Here is a 20,741-nt window from a genome sequence, read left to right on the forward strand (position 1 = left end):
CCTTAAGAGTGCGGTCTTTCTCCCAGGTCTCAGAAAACAACTTTAGAGTTCAGTGATTTTCTCCTGTAGTCATCACATTCATCCTCCCTTCTCTGTGTTCCTGTCTCTTCTCCTCCCCTTGTCTCTTGCTCTCTTTTCCCCTACTTGTTCCTTGTGATCGCCAGATCTCTTTAAGTGTAGTGAATAACCTCCTGATGATTTCATGGCAGACTTCACCTTGGAGGCAGGGCCCAGGAAATTTCCATCAAGTGCATCTGCTTTATTAATCCTGGGACTTGTTACACGTGTGTGTGCCCAGTCATGTCTGATTCTTTGCGACGAGAAGGACTGTAGACCACCAGGCTCCTCTATCCATGGAATTTTCAAGGCAAGAATACTGGCGTGGGTTGCCATTTTCTACTGCAGGGGATCTTCCTGACCCTGAACTTGAATCTCTTGGGCCTCCTGCATTGGAAGGCAGATTCTTTACTTCTGTGCTACCTGGGAAGCCTCTGGGACTTGTTGAATTTAGTTTCAATTATATAACTGGTACTACTGTCTGTGGAAGTCATTGATTTCTTTCTTTTATGGATGGCAATATTTCTAACAATAGTCCAAACTGAGAAGCTAGAGTCAGCTATGTTTGTAGGTATGTAAACCCAGAGTAGTCCATCAAAATTTGAAGATTTTTTTTGCCTAGTTTTTTAAAAACTTTATTCAGATCCCTATGGTACTTCTTTTTATTTTTATTTTTAGCTGCACATCTACTGAGTGTTTTTCTTGCCTGGAGTACAAAACATATCCTTTATTCCTTGGAGTAAGAAATTGTTCTGAAATATGTTTTTTTATTGAAAGATTTGGTAGAGAATATATGTTGAAATCATAATATTATTAGAGAGAAGTCAAGGCAGACCTATTGGACAAGTCAGTTTACACCAGTTGAATGACTCTATTGCCGTTGTATGCATCAGGATCATCTGGAGGGCTTGCTCAAAAGCAACACACTGGGCCCCATCTCCAGAGTTTCTGATTCAGTAGCATGGTGGGTGACAGAGAATTTGCATTTTTAACCAATTCCTAAAGTTTGCTCATTTTGAGAACTACTATTAAGTCAACAAGTCCATCCTAAAGGAGATCAGTCCTGGGTGTTCATTGGAAGGACTGATGCTGAAGCTGAAACTCCAATACTTTGGCTACCTCATGCGAAGAGTTGACTCATTGGAAAAGACCCTGATGCTGGGAGGGACTGGGGGCAGGAAGAGAAGGGGACGACAGAGGATGAGATGGCTGGATGGCATCACTGACTCGATGGATATGAGTTTGAGTAAACTCCAGGAGTTGGTGATGGACAGGGAGGCCTGGTATGCTGCGATTCATGGAGTCACAAAGAGTCAGACAGGACTGAGCAACTGAACTAAGTTAAGCTAAGAAAGATAAACCCATCTAAATGCAGAGTTCCAAAGAATAGCAAGGAGAGATAAGAAAGCCTTAAGGAAACAATGCAAAGAAATAGAGGAAAACAATACAATGGGAAAGATTAGCGATCTCTTCAAGACAATTAGAGATATCAGGGAACATTTCATGCAAAGATTGGCAAAAAAAACAGAAGCAGACGATATTAAGAAAAAGTGGCAACTTATAAAATGGGTCTTAATGACCTGGATAATAACAGTGATGTCATCACTCACCTAGAGTCAGACATCCTGGAGTGTGAGGTCAAGTGGGCCTTAGGAAGCATCACTATGAACAAAGCTAGTGGAGGTGTTGAAATTCTAGCTGAGCTACTTCAAATCCTGAAAGATGATGCCATTAAAGTGGGGCACTCAATACACCAGCAAATTTGGAAACTCATAAATGGCCACAAGCCTGGAAAAGGTCAGTTTTCATTCCAATCCCAAAGAAGGACAATGCCAAAGAATGTTCAAACTATTACACAGTTGTGTTCATTTCACATGCTAGCAAGGTAATGCTCAAAATCCTTCAAGCTAGGCATCAACAACAAACTGGATTTAGAAAAAGCAAAAGAATCAGAGATCAAATTGCAAACAGCCATTGAATCACAGAAAAAGCAAGAGAATCCAGAGAAACATCTACTTCTGCATCATTGACTATGCTAAAGCCTTTGTGTGGATCACAACAAACTGTGGAAAATTCAGGGGATACCAGACCGCCTGACCTGCCTCCTAAGAAACCTGTATGGAGGTCAAGAAGCAACACTTAAAACCAGACATGAAACAATGGAGTGGTTCCAAATTGGGAAAGGAGTATGTCAAAGCTGTATATTGTCACCCTGCTTATATATAACTTACATGCAGTATACATCATGTGAAATGCCAAGCTGAATGAATCCTCAAGCTCGAATCAAGACTGTTGAGAGAAATATCAATAAATTTAGATCTGCAGATGATATCATCCTTATGGAAGAAAATGAAGAGGAATTAAAGAGCCTCTTGATGAAAGTGAAAGAGGAGAGTGAAAAAGTTGGCTTTAAGTTCAACATTCATAAAACTAAGATCATGGCATCCGGTCCCATCACTGCATGGCAAATAGATGGGGAAACAGTGGAAACAGTGGCTGACTTTACTTTTCTGGGCTCCAAAATCACTGCAGATGGTGATTGCAGCCGTGTAATTAAAAGACGCTTACTCCTTGGAAGGAAAGTTATGACCAACCTAGATAGCATATTAAAAAGCTGAGACATTACTTTGCCAACAAAGGTCCGTCTAGTCAAGTTTATGGTTTATCCAGTGGTCATGTATGGATGTGAGAGTTGGACTGTGAGGAAAGCAGAGCACCGAAGAATTGATGCTTTTGAACTGTGGTGTTGGAGAAGACTCTTGAGAGTCCGTTGGACAGCAGGGAGATCCAACCAGTCCATCCTAAAGGACATCAGTCCTGGGTATTCATTGGAAGGACTGATGTTGAAGCTGAAGCTTCAATACTTTGGCCACCTCATGCAAAGAGCTGACTCATTGCAAAAGACCTTATGCTGGGAGGGATTGGGGGCAGGAGAAGGGGATGACAGAGGATGAGATGGCTGGATGGCATCACCAACTCGATGGACATGGGTTTGGGTAGACTCTGGGAGTTGGTGATGGACAGGGAAGCCTGGCGTGCTGCGATTCATGGGGTCGCAAAGAGTTGGACACGACTGAGTGACTGAACTGAACTGAACCATTACAGTACAATTACGGAAGTATCTACGTGTATCTGCCATTTTGTGTTTCCCTCGTGGCTCACTAGCAAAGTGGCCTCCTTCTAATGCAGGAGATGTGAATTTGATCCCTGGGTTGGGAAGATCCTCTGGGAAAGGAAATGGCAAATCACTCCAGTATTCTTGTGTGGGAAATCCCATGGACAGAGGAGCCTGGCAGGCTATAGTCCATGGGGTTGCAAAGAATTTGGACGTGACTTAGTGACTAAAAGAAACAAACCACTACAGTATTGTACAGGGATGTTTCACTGCCCTAAAAATCCTCTGTGCTCTACCAATTCATCCTTCTCCACCACTGGCAACCAGTGATCATTTTGCTATCTCCATAGTTTGTCTTTTCCAGAGCATCATACAATTGGAATCATATGGTGGGTAGCCTTTTCATATTGGTGTCTTTTATTTAGTAATATGCATTAAAATTCTTTCAGAACTTAATAGCTCTTATTTTTATTAGTGCTGAATAATATTCCATTGTCTGGATATACCACAGTTTATCAATTTTATTACTAGAGGACATATTTGCTTACAAGATTTGGTGATTATGAATAAATCTGCTGTAAACATTCATTTGTAGGCTTTTACATGGACATAAGTTTTTAACTTCTTTGAGTAAATACCAAGGAGCAATACTGTTGAATCATTTGGTAAGAGTTTTAGTTTTCTAAGAAATCACCCAACTGTCTACCAAAGTGACTGGACCATTTTGCATTTCCATTACCAATGAATGAGATTTCCTCTTGTTCCCCTTGTTGGCCTTTAGTGTTTTCAGTGTTCAGGATTTTGACAATTCTAATAGGTGTGTAGTTTCATCCTGGTTTTAATGTGCTTTTTACCTGATGGCTTATGATGTGAATCTGTTCATCTTCTTTGGTGAATTATCTGTTAAGGTCTTCAGTCGATTTTTTAATTTGGTTGTTTGTTTACTTATTGTTGAATTTTAAGAGTTCTTTGTATATTTTAGGTAACAGTCCCTTATCAGAGGTGTCTTTTACAAATGTTTTCCCCTAGTCTATGACTTGTCATCTCATTCTCTTGATTGAATGTCTTTGACTCATGAAGTTTGTGCCTTAGGCTGATGTCACCAGATCCTAAGATTATTCTGCAGAGCTGTGTATTTTTACCAGATGTTGCTTCTAGAGGTAAAAATTATTTATAAGCCAGAGTGTCAATGGTCTGACTAAAGATAAGTTTCTTTTTATAACTCTACTTCAGCAAAGTGAAGATTTCTAATACCTTGACCCCTCTTATTTTTTCCTTAGAATTAAACAGTCCTGCCTGCCTTTGCTCTAGTATCCAACGTAGTCTACAACCTATCACTTCAATCACTCTCTTGTCAGTTACCTCCCTTCCCATTTCTGTTTGCTGCTCAAAATTCTACCTCTAAATCAATCCAATGTTGGTATTTCCCTAGGCTATTCCAGGGATGCTGAGTGCTGATGGGAGGAAATCACACTGAACAACCACTGCAAGGGGTTTCCCAGGTGGTGCTAGGGTAAAGAACCTGCCTGCTAATGCAGGCGACATAAGAGACATGGATTCGATCCCTGGGTCAGGAAGATCCCCTGGAGGAGAGCATGGCAACTCACTCCAGTATTCTTGCCTGGAGAATCATTCAGACAGAGGAGCCTGGTGGGCTACAGTCCATGGGATTGCGAAGAGTTGGACACGACTGATGCGACCTAGCATGCATGCACTCAAGCACTGCAAATCCTCACCTCCACCTCAAGTGCATCCTTATTGCTGTCTGGAGGTCCTTTAAATTGGCTCTCTTTTCTATGGATTATACCTACTCTAAGCTTTTCTTCTTTCAAACATTTTACTCAACCACATCAATACTTACACTCATAAAATGGTTGTGATTCCTGCTTTGCAGGGAAAATGCTAGAAATTGGATAAAAATACAAGTTGCCATGAAATCCACCACACCCCTAAAAAGGAGTGAGAGGAAGATCTTCATTCCTAAGACAAATGCCTGTTTCAGTGCTCTGAACAAACCTGTTCATCAGTTCAGTTCAGTCGCTCAGTCATGTCCGGCTCTGCGACCCCATGGACTGCAGCACACCAGGCCTCCCTGTCCATCACCAATTCCCGGAGTTTGCTCAAACTCATGTCCATTGAGCTAATGATGCCCTCCAACCATCTCATCCTCTGTCATCCCCTTTTCCTCCTGCCTTCAATCTTTTGCAGCATCAGGGTCTTTTCCAGTGACTCAGTTCTTTGCATCAGGTGGCCAAAGTATTGGAGTTTCAGCTTCACCATCAGTCCTTCCAAGGAATATTCAGGGTTGATTTCCTTCCATACAAATATTTGGACATATATATAGCCACACACACATACATACATGCAACAGGATATTACTCATCCATAAAAAAGGAATGAAATCATGCCATTTGTAGCAACATGGATGGATCTAGATATATGTATATATGTAATTTCATATACATATATATGTATATGTATATATATACACACAAAGAAAGAGAGAGAGCACGTGGAACCGTACTCAGTACTTTGTAATAAACTATGAGGGAAAAGAATCAGAAAAGGAAACACTGAACCACTGCTGTATACCTGTGTGTGTGTGTGTGTGTTTGTGTGTTAGTCGATCAGTCATACCCAACTCTTTGTGACTCCATGGACAGCAGCCCACCTCGCTCTTTTTACATGGAATTCTCCAGGCAAGAATATTGGAGTGGGTTGCAATTCCTTTCACCAGGGATCTTCCCATCTGAGGGATCAAAACAAGGTCTCCTGCATTGCAGGCAGATTTCTTTATCATCTGAGCTACCAGGGAAGTATACCAATGTAGGACTGTGAAAAGATCCTGAGCCAGAAGACCTACTGGTCCTTGACCTGCAAATAACCTTGTTTTGTGCCCTTTTTAAAACCTCTTTGGTTTCAAGGGGCTCAGTTTATTCATTTGTAAAATAAGGGGGTTGGAGTAGCTGATCTCTGAGGTCTCTTCAGCTCTAAACTTCATCATTCTCTCATTCTTGTTTTATCTGAGAATTTCATTTATCTATGTGATTTCTTTCTTGCCTCTGAAATGATAATTGAGGGTTGATTATACATATCCAGTCCAATTATTCATAGATCATAGATTTTTATTATTATATATGAAAGATTAAGATGTATGAAGGGCATACGTTTGAAGTCTCTACAAAGCCTAATGATTAAAATCCTATTATATAACTAAAAAATGTTCTTCTTTAGAATATTATACTGGGCTTTTCTGTAAAAGAAGGAAAACATTTTAATAGCAGTGCTTAATATTTAGTGTGTTTCCATTCTTGAAGAAGAGAGCTGAATTTTAAAAATATTTGTATTAAACCTGCTTTCATATAAATTTATATTACATCATTATTGGAAGCACTGAGCCATGGCCAACGATCTATTACATCATGATTTACTATGCTGTGTTATGTCAACTGATGGATTATAGCATGTCATGTTTTGATATGTAAAATTTTTAAGATAATTAAAGAAACAAAGCACAAAAATAGTTCATGTACTGTTTTAAATAAAAATCTCTTGTTTTTTCCATTCTCCAAAGTAATTTTAGATATTTTAGAGGATTCTATATTTTGGCATAGCTAGTGTCAGTGTATCAGCTCGGTGAGTATATAATATGCCCAAGGAAAGCTATTAAAATTGAGAATATGATTTAAATAGTGGATGGATATAAGAATATAAATATAAGTATATATATATATATCCTTCATATAAATGAAGGATATAAGAATTAAGACATTTTACAAATCTTCACATTATACCTACTTTTTCTGATTTTTCAGTATTACATCAACCATGTTTTTATAAATATGAGCTCTGTTTAATAAAAATATTTTACGTGCTATACTACTCAGCTCTTACTATCATCATAAAGTTGCTACCAAGGAAACAAAAATAATTCTTTGTTGGCCAAGGACAAAGAAGATCAGTTTTACAGAAAAGTTATCTGTACTTTTAATCTGAATAATGGCATAACAAATCTGGTGCCGACTACAGATAAACAAGCTAAGAAAACCACAAATTACTATAATTAAAATGTAATCTTACAACATTACAATTTCTAAAATGCCAAATATTTATCATTTACATATATTTCACTTGAGAATATAAGTATTGTCCTTACTAAGTATGATAGATCTAACTTCATAAAATTAAAGGATAATAATGCAATAATATTGTTATGAAATGAATAGGATTTGGGTGTCAGAGCTAAGTTCAATTCCTGCCTCCACAATTTGCTAGCTGTGTGTTGGGGTCCTTTAATGGACTGGAACCTTGTGGTATGGAGTTCACGATCAGAAAGTAAAAGAGAGAAGGAGGCTGATACCCCTTGGTTTATGCAGAGGACCAATATGTCCTTGACACAGGGCTTGCATCACTCACCAAGGTACCAGGCACCCTCTCAGGGTGGGTCTTAGAAGCCCGGGCAGAAAAGTGAGCACGACGGGTCTCCACGCTCCAGAAAGTCAGCCAGAAAAAGATAGAGAGAGAGAGAGAAAGAGAGAGAGAGAGACAAAAAAAGACCCGGGGACCTAAGCTCTAATGGAACAAAGGTGCTTTAATGATTTTCTATGAGTATATATAGGCTGTGGTACAAGAAACTTCTTTGGGGAATGATAGAGTTCAGCAAACCAAACATACTGCAACGGTTACCAAGGGAACAAGGAGTAATGTTAGTCACAAGGTCAGGAGACAATCCATATCTCAAGAAAGGGGAAGGGGACTAAGCAGTTTTGTCTTAAAGAGAATGTTTACTAAAGGAGACCCAAGCCTGCCTCACACAGTGACCTCAGCCCCTGGGAGCAGCGTGCTGTTCCGCTTGAAGAGGGACAGAGGACTCATGAGAGACGGCACGTAGGCATCCTCCTGTCAAACACTCCCTGACAGCTGTGTGGACTGGACAAATACTTAAAGTCTCCAAACTGGTTTCCTTTGTATAAAATGGGAAAAACAATCCTCTACTTCTTTGGAATGTTGTATAATGTGAGACAACACATTAATTGTGCCTGACAGAATATGGTTGACCCTAAAAACCCTCAGTAAATATTAGCTATATCTACTATAGTCTGACTTAGGCCGGTGCAATGGGTGGTGTGTGTGTGTTCAGTTGTGTCTGACTCTTTGCAGCCTCATGGACTGTAGCCTGCCAGGCTCCTTTGGCCATGGGAGTATCCTGGCAAGAATACTGGAGTGGGCTGCCATTTCCTTCCCCAGGGGATCTTCCCAAATGAGGGATTGAAGCTGGGTCTCCTGCATTGGCAGGCAGATTTTTTTTTTTTTTTTACCACTGAGCCACCTCAGTGAGGCCTGTACAATACTTCATATTTACTATCTGCTCTTCAAAGAGTTTCTTTCTCATTTTTTATTATTTTTTACTGAATACATTCAGTGCATTCAACTTTTTCTGAAAAAAAAAAAAAAAAGAACTATGTTCATCAATTAAATCTTTCATATTTTTAGAGATTGCTCATTCTCTTAGACCAATGTTTTCCTTTTTTGTTTGGAGAATTTCTTCCACAGCCTGACCCCACAGGTTTGTCTGAGGCTGTCAGCATCCCTTCATCACAGGTGATTACTCCTGCTGGGTGGCCGCGCCCCCCACAGACCTCTTTCTGTCTCACCTGGTCTGGTAATTGTCCTCTTCCAGCTCTTTCAGGCCAAGGGTGGGGGTGGGGAGAAGGCATTTTATTATTGCTGTAGCCCCTGCTTACTGCACTACCCTATGACTTCCCTACATTCTGCCTATACCTTGTAAATCTCTCTATATGAGATTCTCCTTTAAATACTTAGTTTTACTTTGCCTTTTATTTCTTACTGTAGGATCTCAATCCCTTCATGTATCTTCATGTTACTGTTTACATAGTAATTTCTTGAGAACAAAAGATATTTGCTAGTTTTGGTGGGGGGAGCAATTTTTTTTTTTTTCTTTTTTAACAAATACACCAAAGAATCATGCAATGCTGCCAGCATTGGAAGCAATCCTGGACCACAACTCAGCCTTTGCAACTGGCCCTGTGATGGCAGAACCTTTCATCTCGCCTTTATTGTTTCCTGTGACCCCTGCATTATCTTCAAAATAAAGTAACACACCGTCTTTTCTCCTGTATGACTATCGATGTCGAATTACCACCGCTGGATGTACCTTCTTTCTGAGCTCTGCTTTGCCTTTCTTGACTGTGGCCGTCACCATGTCACCCTCACCGGCAGCAGGAAGTCTGTTCAGTCGTCCCTTGAGCCCCTTCACCGAGATGATATACAGATTTTGGCTCCTGTGTTTTCAGCACAGTTATCAGGCCTCCAACCGGAAGACCCAAGGAAGTCTGGAATTTCGCACCAGAGGAACCACCATGTCCTCACTTGGACATCTTGAACACCAGAAAGGGACAAAAAGAAAAAAAAAACCTTTACTACTTTTTAATTTGCATCTTTTACAGCCATAAAGTTGTGGATTTGTTGGTGGCTGGGATGGTAAAGAATCTGCCTGCAATGCAGGAAACCCGAGTTTGATCCCTGGGTTGGGAAAATCCCCTAGGGAAGGGAATGGCTACCCACTCCAGTATTCTTGCCTGGAGAATTCCATGGACAGAGGAGCCTGGCGAACTACAGTCCATGGGGTCACAAACAGTCAGACACAACTTAGTGAATAACAGTTTTACTTTTTTTTTTTAATGAAATTGTGGATTTATAGGAGAAGAAATAGTGTATAAGTTAAATAACAGTGCTAGAATTGTTTTTGTAAGGATGTGTGTGGGCAAGGGCTGAGGAATTTTTGCATCTTTTTACCCATACCCTGTTTTAAGTCAAGAATGCTGTGGAGAAAAACTGCCAGTATTTCCAGGGTCTCACTGATGAGATGGGACTCCACTGGCTTCTACTATATCTCCACTGTTTTGTAGCAGCTAGAGAAGGAGTGAGGATAGAGAGGGATGGCAGAGCTCTTTAAATTTTCCTTTTTTTTAAAAATTCATATTTCATCACATATAAGGTGATAATCATGTTGTTGAGCTCAGCTTAACCTTCTTCCTTCAGAGCCTCTTTGAATACCATGGCATCAAAGTACAGGTAAAAGACAAATGTTGGTGGTTTACCAATGTATTTCAGAGCTATCTATTCCTAGTTATGAAATATGGATATAAATGTGATATGGATATTAAAAGAAACTGAGATTACTGTCTATAATCTAGTAAAATAATCTCTGTATATATACATATAGGTGTATTAATATATACTTGACAGTCATATTCATAGGGAAAATAGCCTCTAAAAATGTCTGTGTAATCAACAGAATATATTTTTCAAATTTGCTGTCATATTCAATGTCATTTACTATTGTTCACATTTTGCTTAAATTTTCACTAAATTTATAGTTTTTAAAAACGTAAATATTTTAAAAGGATTGTATATTGCAAGTTATTATCTCCTTATAACCACTGGCACATCTGTATGGCTCACTTATCAACAATCCATAGACCTGCAAACTTGGTTTAGAGAAGACCTAAAGGTAACCAGAATGTCCTTAAACCTGTCTAATCCCTAAAGGTACACCTGTGGAAAAAGAAAGCTGGAGGTGGGATTATGAACACATAAAATATATTATTTGTCTAAAACTACCAAACTTGACTAAACTCACTCTATCCCTTGATTCTAAATATATGTTTGGAGTCAAGGAAATAGAACTGGAACAATATTTACTTCATTGCAAATTTTTCTGTTAAATACTTAACTCTAGCTTTTTCAGCAATGGGGGTTTGAATTCAATAAACCATTTAGGCAATATTTGCATACTTTTGTGAAGGTAATGTGATAAAAGAATCATCTGTAAATATTTAATTAGAATTGAACATTTAGGTGAGTGTGTCCCCATGGGAGGTCTTACAGTTACTATAATTTTGCAGAATGTTGTTACATACATCTGATTAGTGTACTTAGGAAATTGTGTAGATTCTTAACTAGAGAGAATTGATATTTTGTTTTTTGTTAACAGATGAAAGGACTAAAATTTTCCTATATCTTGTTAAGTGACCTATAAAAGCTACTTTAATCATTTTATAGCTTCTTTTTGGTCTCAAATTTATATGAATATGGTTCTTACTAACTAAAAATACTAATTACTGATTTGAATTACATTTTGCCTGTTAACAGTACTTTAGAGGTAGGGGTTTCATTTTTCTCAGATGTTAGTTTACCTGGAATCTTTTGATTTTTGAAAAATAAAAAAAAAATAAATGGTGAAGGCATACACATAAGTAGTTAGGATTGACCAGTGATTAATATATTCTATATAATATATTTCAGTAACACTTTCAACTAACATATTGAATGAGTACTACAGAGGAAATTATATGAAAATTGATTATTAGTGATAGTTTGTGAGCATTAGTGAAAGTAGAGAGTGAAACAGCTGGCTTAAAACTCAATATTAAAAAAAAAAATCTTAAGATCATGGCATCCAGCCCCATCACTTCATGGCAAATAGAAGGGGAAAAAGTGGAAACAGTGACATTTTATTTTCTTGGCCTCCAAAATCACTGCAGATGGTGACTACAGCTAGGAAATTAAAAGACACTTGCCCCTTGGAAGGAAAGCTCGACAAACCTAGATAGTGTATTAAAAAGCAGTGATATACTTTGCAAACAAAGGTCTGTATAGTCAAAAACTACTGGTTTTTCCAGTAGTCAAGTATGGATGTGAGAGTTGGATCAAAAAGAAGGCTGAGTGCCAAAGGATGGTTGCTTTTCTTTTTTTTTTTTTTTTTTTATTTTTTTTTAGGATGGTTGCTTTTCAATTGTGGTGCTGGAGAAGACTCTTGAGAGTCCCTTGGACTGCATGGAGATTAAACCAGTCAATCCTAAAGGAAATCAATCCTGAATATTCATTGGAAGGATCATTACTTAAACTGAAGCTCCAGTACTTTGGCCGCCTGATGCAAAAAGTCATTGCATTGGAAAAGACCCCAATGCTGGGAAGGATTGAAAGAGAGGTGTCCGCCGGCAGAGGATGAAATGGCTAGATAGCATCATCAACACAATGGACATGAATTTGAGCCAATTCCAGGAGGTAGTGAAGGACAGAGGAGCCTGGCATGTTGCAGTCCATTTGGTCGCAAAGGGTTGGACATGACTTAATGACTGAAAAACAACTTCAACAACGTAAGTATTTGGTATAGTACATTCAGAAAAAAGTCCTGTCCTGTAACTCAAGAACAGTTTTAAGAGAGAAGAATTCATGCAAAAGTTTTTAAATATTTTGCTTCATCAACATTGACAGAGATATTTAATATCCAAAGAGATTTTTTTTCCCTTTGTATGTAGACATAAGTTGTTACATGCCTTAAAACCTATAACGTGATTATCATCTCTATGAGAAGTCCCTGTAGCAACTTTTTACTATCATACCGGCTCAACATATTGTAATTCATACACCATCAAGATCTCTGAAAAATCATTGTTCATCTTTGTGTGACTAGGAGTATGAAATACCCTTTCTTTTATGGACCTTTGTCCCATAAATGTTAATGCACCCATGAAACTGATCTGATGTCTTTTAATTTTATTTTTAAAATCTGGTACTGAATCCCTAGATTATACTATCAGGACAATGTCATTGAAGAACAGCTCTGGGCAAAAATATGAAGTATGAAACTTATTTCCTTCCCATTAGATTTATCTGTGCTGTCCTGATAAACTTCCCATGCCTATCACAATAACCAAAAATAAATTGAAAAGCTTAATGTCAAGTGAAAGTGAAAACTAAGTCTCTACGGAATATCACAGAAATTTATTTTCCTAATATTCACTCAGTACCAGCTATGTGTCAGGCACTTTAGGGGTGCTCACTAATGATACAGTGAGCAAAAATAACAAAGTCCCCTATCCTCATAGTCTCATTGTCTAATCAGGAGAAGACAGGGACATATTTTGGGATAAAATTAAAGTATTGTCTTGGTTAGGGAGAAAGTGAAGCAGGAGATAAAAATTTGAAGTTTGAGCTTTTAACAGAGTGGTTGGAGAAGGATGGTTGAAAAGTGATACTCAAGCAAAGACCTGAAGGAGGACAGAAACTGATCCCTTGAGCATTTATGTGTACATTTATGTATACATTAAGTATACATTATGTATACAATAATGTATACATTAAGTGTACATTTATGCTTTAAGAGGAGCATTCTGGTTGCTGAGTTGAGAACAGGTGCCAGGCTGTGAGTGAATCAGAATGGTGATGATGGGGGATGAGAAAAGACCAGAAGTTAGATGGTGTAAAAGTTCAGTCTGTGGGTTGCAGAGATTCCAAAGGCCATGTTAAGAAACAAAATGTCCTGTTTTGAAGGTGATGGAATCTTTAAGAGTATATTTTTAAAAAAGAAAAAGAAAAAAACTTCTGTGAGTAGAAATCCCTTTTCACATGGTTATATGATAATCATGTTTATATGGTGCTGCTCTGTGATATGTCAGGGATTCTGCTATAGAACATCTGACTGAAATTAAAAGGAACAGAAAAAAAGATGTTTATCTGAATTAGCCAAGGGATATGATATGTTAATAATATGGAACTTTATCCTTAAGTAGTTGGTAGAATGTTTCATTGGTACTCTATTCCTAGGAATGAAGTGTGTTGTTCATAAAATCCAAAGGAGGAGGAATGTACTGAATTGACCCTGATGAGGATATTGCCACTAGATCAAAATTTAACTGGCTGAACCTTTAACATTAAGCGATCAAGAGAGTTATATGCAAACTTCTAGTCAGAGGAGCAGGAAAAGGAGAAAACAGGGAATTAATGTTCAATAAATGTTTACTATATTCTAGAAACTATACTGTCTGTTTTTCATATATTTCCTCATTTAAATTTCAGAACATTTTGGAAAGAAGAATTAAGAGAAAAATAATTATGGAAAAGCATTGAGGGTAGTGCAGCTGGGAAGTATGAAAAGGGAAATAGTCTATGTGCCCAAGAAACTGGATTAAGAATGCAGAATAGGAAGAAAGAATTAATGCATTTATATAGAAGTTGCTGAAAAATTTTAAGTAGTATTGTGATAATCATATTTACTTAGATTGTTTTGGTAACTGTGTGAAGGCTGGGATTACTCGGAGCTAAAGCTGGAGACAAAGGACTAGATAGGAACATGTGAAATCAACAAATACAATAGGTAACTATGACCAGAAGTAAGGCAATGACTGAGAATATGGTGAAGATGGACTAGATCCAAGAAATATTAATATTAAGAAGTTAAAACAGGAGGACTTGATGCTTATGTGGTAGGATTATACATAAGTCTTAAAAGGAGAGAGATATGTCAAGAATGATTCCATACTTTCTGGGTTGGTGATGAAGAAGAGAATATTGCTGTTAGTCCAAAAAAGAAGAGGGGAGGAGAGGGTTGCAGGGGAAGAGTTGTGGCTTGGCTCCCTTAAATGATTATCTGCACTTGGACATGTTGGTTTTAAAGTTCTCTTCCACCATCCAAATGGACAAGTGGCTTGATTACACAATTTAGGAGAGTGGTATAAATGAAAGACAGAGATTTGGAACTGATCTCTATAGAAGTCTTGCACATGGATAAGGTCATGAGAGCTGCTGAAAATAGGTAGAGTTAGGACAAAGTAAAGGAAAAGAGCCAGCATTGAGAGAAAGAAAAGGAGTTCATGAAAAAACAAAACAAAACAAAAACAAAACTATGGAAGATCAATGAAAAATTTGGAGGAAAAAGAAAAGGGCAGCATAGGAGCCCCAGGGAAAGAAAGTGTAAGGAAAAAGGGAAGGGACAACAAATAGAAGTGTCAGAGTGTAGTCAGAGAAGGTAAGAACCTGCTTAGAACATTTAGCTCAGGCTTTTCTTGTCATCTGGATAAGAACAATATCAGAACAGTGGTTGAGGCAAAAGTCCAATTGAGGTATTTTAAGGAAGGCATTAGGAGTTAAAGTAGAGGGCAGAATGGTAAAGCTCTCTGTAGGAGCTCTAGTAGGTGTCATAATGATCCCCAAAGATGTCCACATCGTGTATTCAGCACTTGTGAGGATGTTACTTTATGTTGCAGATGTGATTAAATGATGAATTTTGAGATGGGAGATTGTCTTGAATTATATGGATAGGTCCAATGTAACCACCTGGTCCTTTTAAGCAAACACGCAGGACAGTCAGAGAAGGAGATGTACTGATGGAAGCGGAAGTCAGAGGGATGCAGTTGCTGGCTTTCGTGATGCAAAGAGACTGAAAGTTAAGGAATGTGAGAAGGCTCTCAAAGCTGCCTAGGAAATGAATTCCTGAAGTCTCCAGAGAAAAGACTTTTGGGCCAACACCTGAATTTTACACAGGTTGAAACCCATTTTGGACTTCTGACCTCTAGAACTTTATGATAAATATTAGTGATGTGTTTTAGTCTTTAGGTTTGTGGTAATGTTACAAGAGCAACAGAAAACTAATACATTACCTTTGGCTTTGGAAGAGGAGGAAGAGAAAGATAAGAGCATAGGATATGAATGTGTGTGTGTGTGTGAGTGTGTGTGAGTGTGTATGTAAAATCATCAAGGATTCTTGAGACTACCCTCCTGAAAATTCTGTAATATTAGAAGGTTTTATTTGTATGCAATTATATAAATGGTAGTCACTTATGGTAATTTTACTTGGTTCTCTCATACATGTTTGCGAGGGCTGAAGAAGCAGAGTTGACAGCTGTACTTTTAGATACTTTGATATTTGTGTACTTGTGTTGTCACATTTTTATATTCCTCTCGTTTTATTTTATGTATGCAAATTCTATGCCCATGCTATTTTTATGCATTTTAAAGAAATATCTGTTCAGAGTGTTATTCATAATAATAATGTGTTCCATTTTTAAAAAAACTAGTGGAAAATAAGTTCCTGCAATATAATGAGGACCCATGACACTATTCAGGCTTTCAAAATGAAGTGAAAATCCTTTGATTTTTAACTTTCTATTGGTCTCCATAATCATCCCCAACTCATTCCACAGCATAAGCATCAGAGTAGCGACATGTAAAACTTCTCAATGTCTGTCAAAATGACATTACACCTGGAAAGAAATGGCCTAGTTTAAAGAAAAGTTCAAGTGTTTGCAATCAGAGCCATCAGTAAAAAGTGATTAGATATTAATAATGGAACAGAATTCTCAGTGTTCTCCTACTTTGTCATTAATTCATATTTTTCTCATTGTTATAGACTGCACACCATAATTATAATTTATAATTATTTTAGATCAAATGAAATATTTGCCTCCACTAATTATATACAAATAATGCCTTACTAACTCAATACACAACTTAATTCTCAGGCCATTGAAGCTAAAGGTTAGTGACTCCATTCACTCCATCCTTCTATAAATAGAAGTCAAACTCATTTTAAAGTGATTAAAATACAGATTTTAAAAGGGACAAGGTTAACCAGGTTTTCTGCTTGTAGCTCCTGTGTTTGGAGTTGTCCAAGAAAACTTAATGTTCAAAACGATTTCCTCTGACACTCCTGTGTAATTTTATTTTAAATTCAAACAGGATTTTTTTTTTTTCTCTAAGCAGTACTTCCCTCTATGCAACACATTCCCCTGTGATTTCTTTTCTCCATGCAATTGCCTGTGCTGATCTTTCTATTTGCACTTCTCTCTTTCTCCATCTTCATCTATCTCAAAGCCTAACTGCAGTTCAACTTCTTTCCTGATGCTTTGCTTGATTTTAAGGGAAATAAATGCACCTCCACTTCCTTTTGGGATGTAACATTATAGCTCTTTGTGAAGTGATCATCCCTTCTCTTGGACAGAGTGAATGCATCTAGATGAAAGGAATGATTCGTCTTCTGATAGCTGCATCCATGTTGCTCATAGTGGGGGTTTTCAACAGGGCAGAGCATCTATAATTATTAAGTGAAGAATGAGATTTATTCTTCTCTCTTAGTAGGTTGCTGTATTTAAAAAAAATATATTAGCTATATTCAAATTGTTCTTATGGATTTTTCTCTTGATAAGTAATGATCTTTAGTCCTTCAGGGTAGCGTTGCTTAAAAACAGAAACTCTTCATGAGAAATGTCTAAAAATGGAGACAACAGATTTCAAATCATAGCTACTCAGCTTTGCTTAAAAATACCCAGATATGCTTCCTAATTCATCCATTTGTGATCATGACTCACCATTTCTTTATTTGAGATTCATGCTGCAGTGGAATTATTTGATTTCATTGACGTTCATTTAATTTATACTTAAAGTATATATGTTATACAAAAATCTAAAGTAACACCATCATTATATTTTTGTTCACATTTCCTATCTCTGATTAAATATAATAAATAGTGTATTTGGCAATTAATCTCATTTAGACTCTCTGTGGTTTTTCCAGTAGTCATGTACAGATAGGAGAGTTCGACAATAAAGAAGGCTGAGTACTGAAGAATTGATGCTTTTGAATTGTGGTGCTGGAGAAGATTCTTGAGAGTCCCTTGGACAGCAAGGAGATCAAACCAGTGAATTCTAAAGGAAATCAACCCTTAATATCAATTGGAAGGACTGATGCTGAAGTTGATGCAAAGAGTTTACTCATCGGAAAAGATTCTGATACTGGAAAAGATTGAGGGCAAGAGGAGAAGGGGGTGACAGAGGATGAGATGGTTGGATGGCATCACCTACTCAATGGACATGAGTTTGAGTAAACTCTGGGAGACAGTGAAGGACAGGGAAGCATGACCTGCTGCAGTTGTAGGGGTCCCAAAGAGTCAGACTTGACTTAGCAACTGAACAAGACTCTGTACTAACTCACTTGATCTGTATAACTGCTTTATTATTTACATACAAACATGATCCATATTTAATAGAAGAAAGTAAGGCAGAGTTTAAGTAACATGACTAAGTTAACTGGTTATCAACAGAGTAAAGGTTTGAACCTGTGAAGTATAATTCTCAGCAACTGTATCTGCTGCTAAGTCGCTTCAGTTGTATCTGACTCTGTGCAACCCCATAGACGGCAGCCCACCAGGCTCCCCTGTCCCTGGGATTCTCCAGGCAAAAACACTGGAGTGGGTTGCCATTTCCTTCTCCAATGCATGAAAGTGAAAAGGGAAAGTGAAGTCGCTCAGTCATGTCTGACTCTTAGTGACCCCATGGACCACAGCCTACCAGGCTCCTCCGTCCACGAGATCGTCCAGGCAGGAGTACTGGAGTGGGTTGCCATTGCCTTCTCCAACTATATCTGAGTGACTCTGAATACTCTCTTAAAGGCTTTTTTTGATTTTTCTAGAGTGAGATTCATGCCACTGTTTTCTATTTCTTCCTGTCTTTCTTGTTGCCTCAATTCAAGGCTTGAATCTAGTATAGAATTTTTATATAGCATTAATAGTTAAATTCTTGAATATTCTTAGTTCACAAGATTTGAATGCATTGATACCAGGAGTATGATCTTTATCATCCCTTTCTCTTAGTGCAACTAAGTCAAATGTAACTTTAGTCTTCTACTTTATAAAATGAAAATGAAAATAAATATTCAAGACAAAGGAGGGTACCAATTCAGGTTAAACATATAAAATAGCCAATATATTTCTTAAAACATAATTGTTGCTATGTTTTTTTATTTAGCTCTAATTATTTTATCTTGCTTTAATACTCTGTTTTAGAATTGGAAAAAAAGTATCTGTGTCATGAGAACATACTTTTTTATTTGTGAAAATTTCTAAATGAAAATGACCTGTATGTGGTATATAGTTGATTGCTGACTGCATTTTAAAGTTCTTTCCCACATGGCAACCCTAAACCTGTTCCTATCCACATTGATTACCCCCCTTTTTCATTTACTGATCACAGATTTCTGGGACACAAACACAATTCAAGGACAATGGTAAACGTGCTACTATGTGTATGTGTATACTTGGATGTGTATATATGTGCACATATTCCTAATCTTTCAAGAAAAAACTTTGCAGGTTTAATTATAAAAATGAACACAAATGTATAAGGTCTAAATTCCGAAATCTGTTCACTTATAGTTCAATAAGGTGATTATAAATCTTAGTTTCAGGGAAATATTTGGGTTGCACAAAACATAGGTTATAAATTATGAAATGTATTCTTTGTTCAAGTAAGTTTATAAAATTCATGTTCAAATCAAGTAAAAATAGCAAGGCTTTTATACTTTAGAACTTTCCAAACTATAAAAAACATTTCTTTCATCTCTGAAGCAACTACTGGTATTCCAGGGAATGCAGTTTGGGAAATGTTGATTTGATATGAGACCATTGAAAAAGTTAAACGTGTGTTTCCAAGGATGTATGATATGTTAAAAGTTGTTACAAAAACTGAGTTACAAAATGATTTAGAAAATTAACAGTTACATTATTTTCTCTTATTATAGGAATTCTTAGCAGTTTTAATATAGCAAATATGTCTGTTGTGAATGCTCAGTCACTAAGCTGTGTCTGACTCTTTTTGACCCCATGGACCATAGCCTGCCAGGCTCCCCTGTCCATGGGATTCTCCAGGCAAGAATATTGGAGTGGGTTGCCATGCCCTCCTCTAGGGGATCTTCCAGTCCCAGGAATTGAACCCTCATCTCCTGAGTCTCCTGCATTACAGGAGGATTCTTTACCACTCAGCCACCTGGAAGTCCTCCAAAATGTCGGTTATTAATATGCTAATAACATGCTACAACCTCTAGGAGCAGGGGTCCCTAGCCCTGGCTGCAGACTGGTGCCTGTCCATGACCTGTCAGGGACTGGGCAGGACAGCGGGAGGTGAGCCGTGTCTGAGCAAACGAAGCTTCGTCTGCCGGCCCTCATTTCTCTCATTACTTCCTGAACCATCCCTCACCCCCCACCCTTGGCTGTAGAAGAATTGTTTTCCACAAAACCTGTCCCTGATGCCAGAAGGATTGGCGACCCCTGTCGAAGAGGACGATTCCATTTGTGGTGTGTGTGCCTGTGTGTACACATGCTTAGTTGTGTCTGACTCTTTGTGACCCCACGGACTGTAGCCTGCCAGGTTCCTCTGTCCATGGAATTTTCTAGGCAAGAATAATGAAGCAGGTTACCATTTCCTCCTCCAGGGAATCATCCTGACCTAGGGATCAACCCTGTGTTTCTTGTGTCTCCTGCATTAGCAGGCAGATTCTTTACCACTGTGTCACCTGGGAAGCCCCACTTCCATTTGTAGCCTAGCCCAAAATGGTTTGATTATTGGTCATATTTTGGAGAGGAAACTTGAACAGCTCTTAACACCCTTTGCCTCTGAAGAAGCCTCCTCTGCCTCTGCTGTGGGAGTCTAATCTATTGCAGTCTCCCTCAAGCATTCTGTAGACCCTGAATGTTGAATTGCTATGACTTGCTATGACTTAGATATTTAAATTTCTTAGCACTTTATAGTTGTGTGTATGTATTCATAGTTTGTATAAATAAAGCAATTCTTTGTTTAACAGAAAAAAAAAGTCCCTATTAACATCTCATGGAATACTAGAGCTACAAATATAGTGTTAGAAACATGGTACAACATCATTGGTTTTCTGTGTGTAGCCTCGTGATGATCAGCTTCACCTGGGAATTGGTCAGGA

At 38.0% G+C, this 20,741-nt stretch overlaps 1 long non-coding RNA gene and 1 pseudogene across 1 annotated transcript in view; one reads left to right on the forward strand and one right to left on the reverse strand.

Moving 5' to 3' along the window:
* LOC139032475 (uncharacterized) overlaps nucleotides 1-20,486 on the forward strand; it is a 48,688-nt gene extending 28,202 nt beyond the window's left edge. Inside the window, exon 4 of the long non-coding RNA XR_011485031.1 lies at nucleotides 17,550-20,486. This is a non-coding gene — a long non-coding RNA (uncharacterized lncRNA). The remainder of the gene's footprint in view (nucleotides 1-17,549) is intronic.
* Nucleotides 9,156-9,570, reverse strand: LOC110133482 (large ribosomal subunit protein uL14-like; annotated as a pseudogene).
* Nucleotides 20,487-20,741: the final 255 nt, after the last annotated feature.

The sequence above is a fragment of the Odocoileus virginianus genome, chromosome 3 (genome assembly GCF_023699985.2).
Source record: "Odocoileus virginianus isolate 20LAN1187 ecotype Illinois chromosome 3, Ovbor_1.2, whole genome shotgun sequence".
Classification (NCBI taxonomy): Eukaryota; Metazoa; Chordata; class Mammalia; order Artiodactyla; family Cervidae; genus Odocoileus; species Odocoileus virginianus.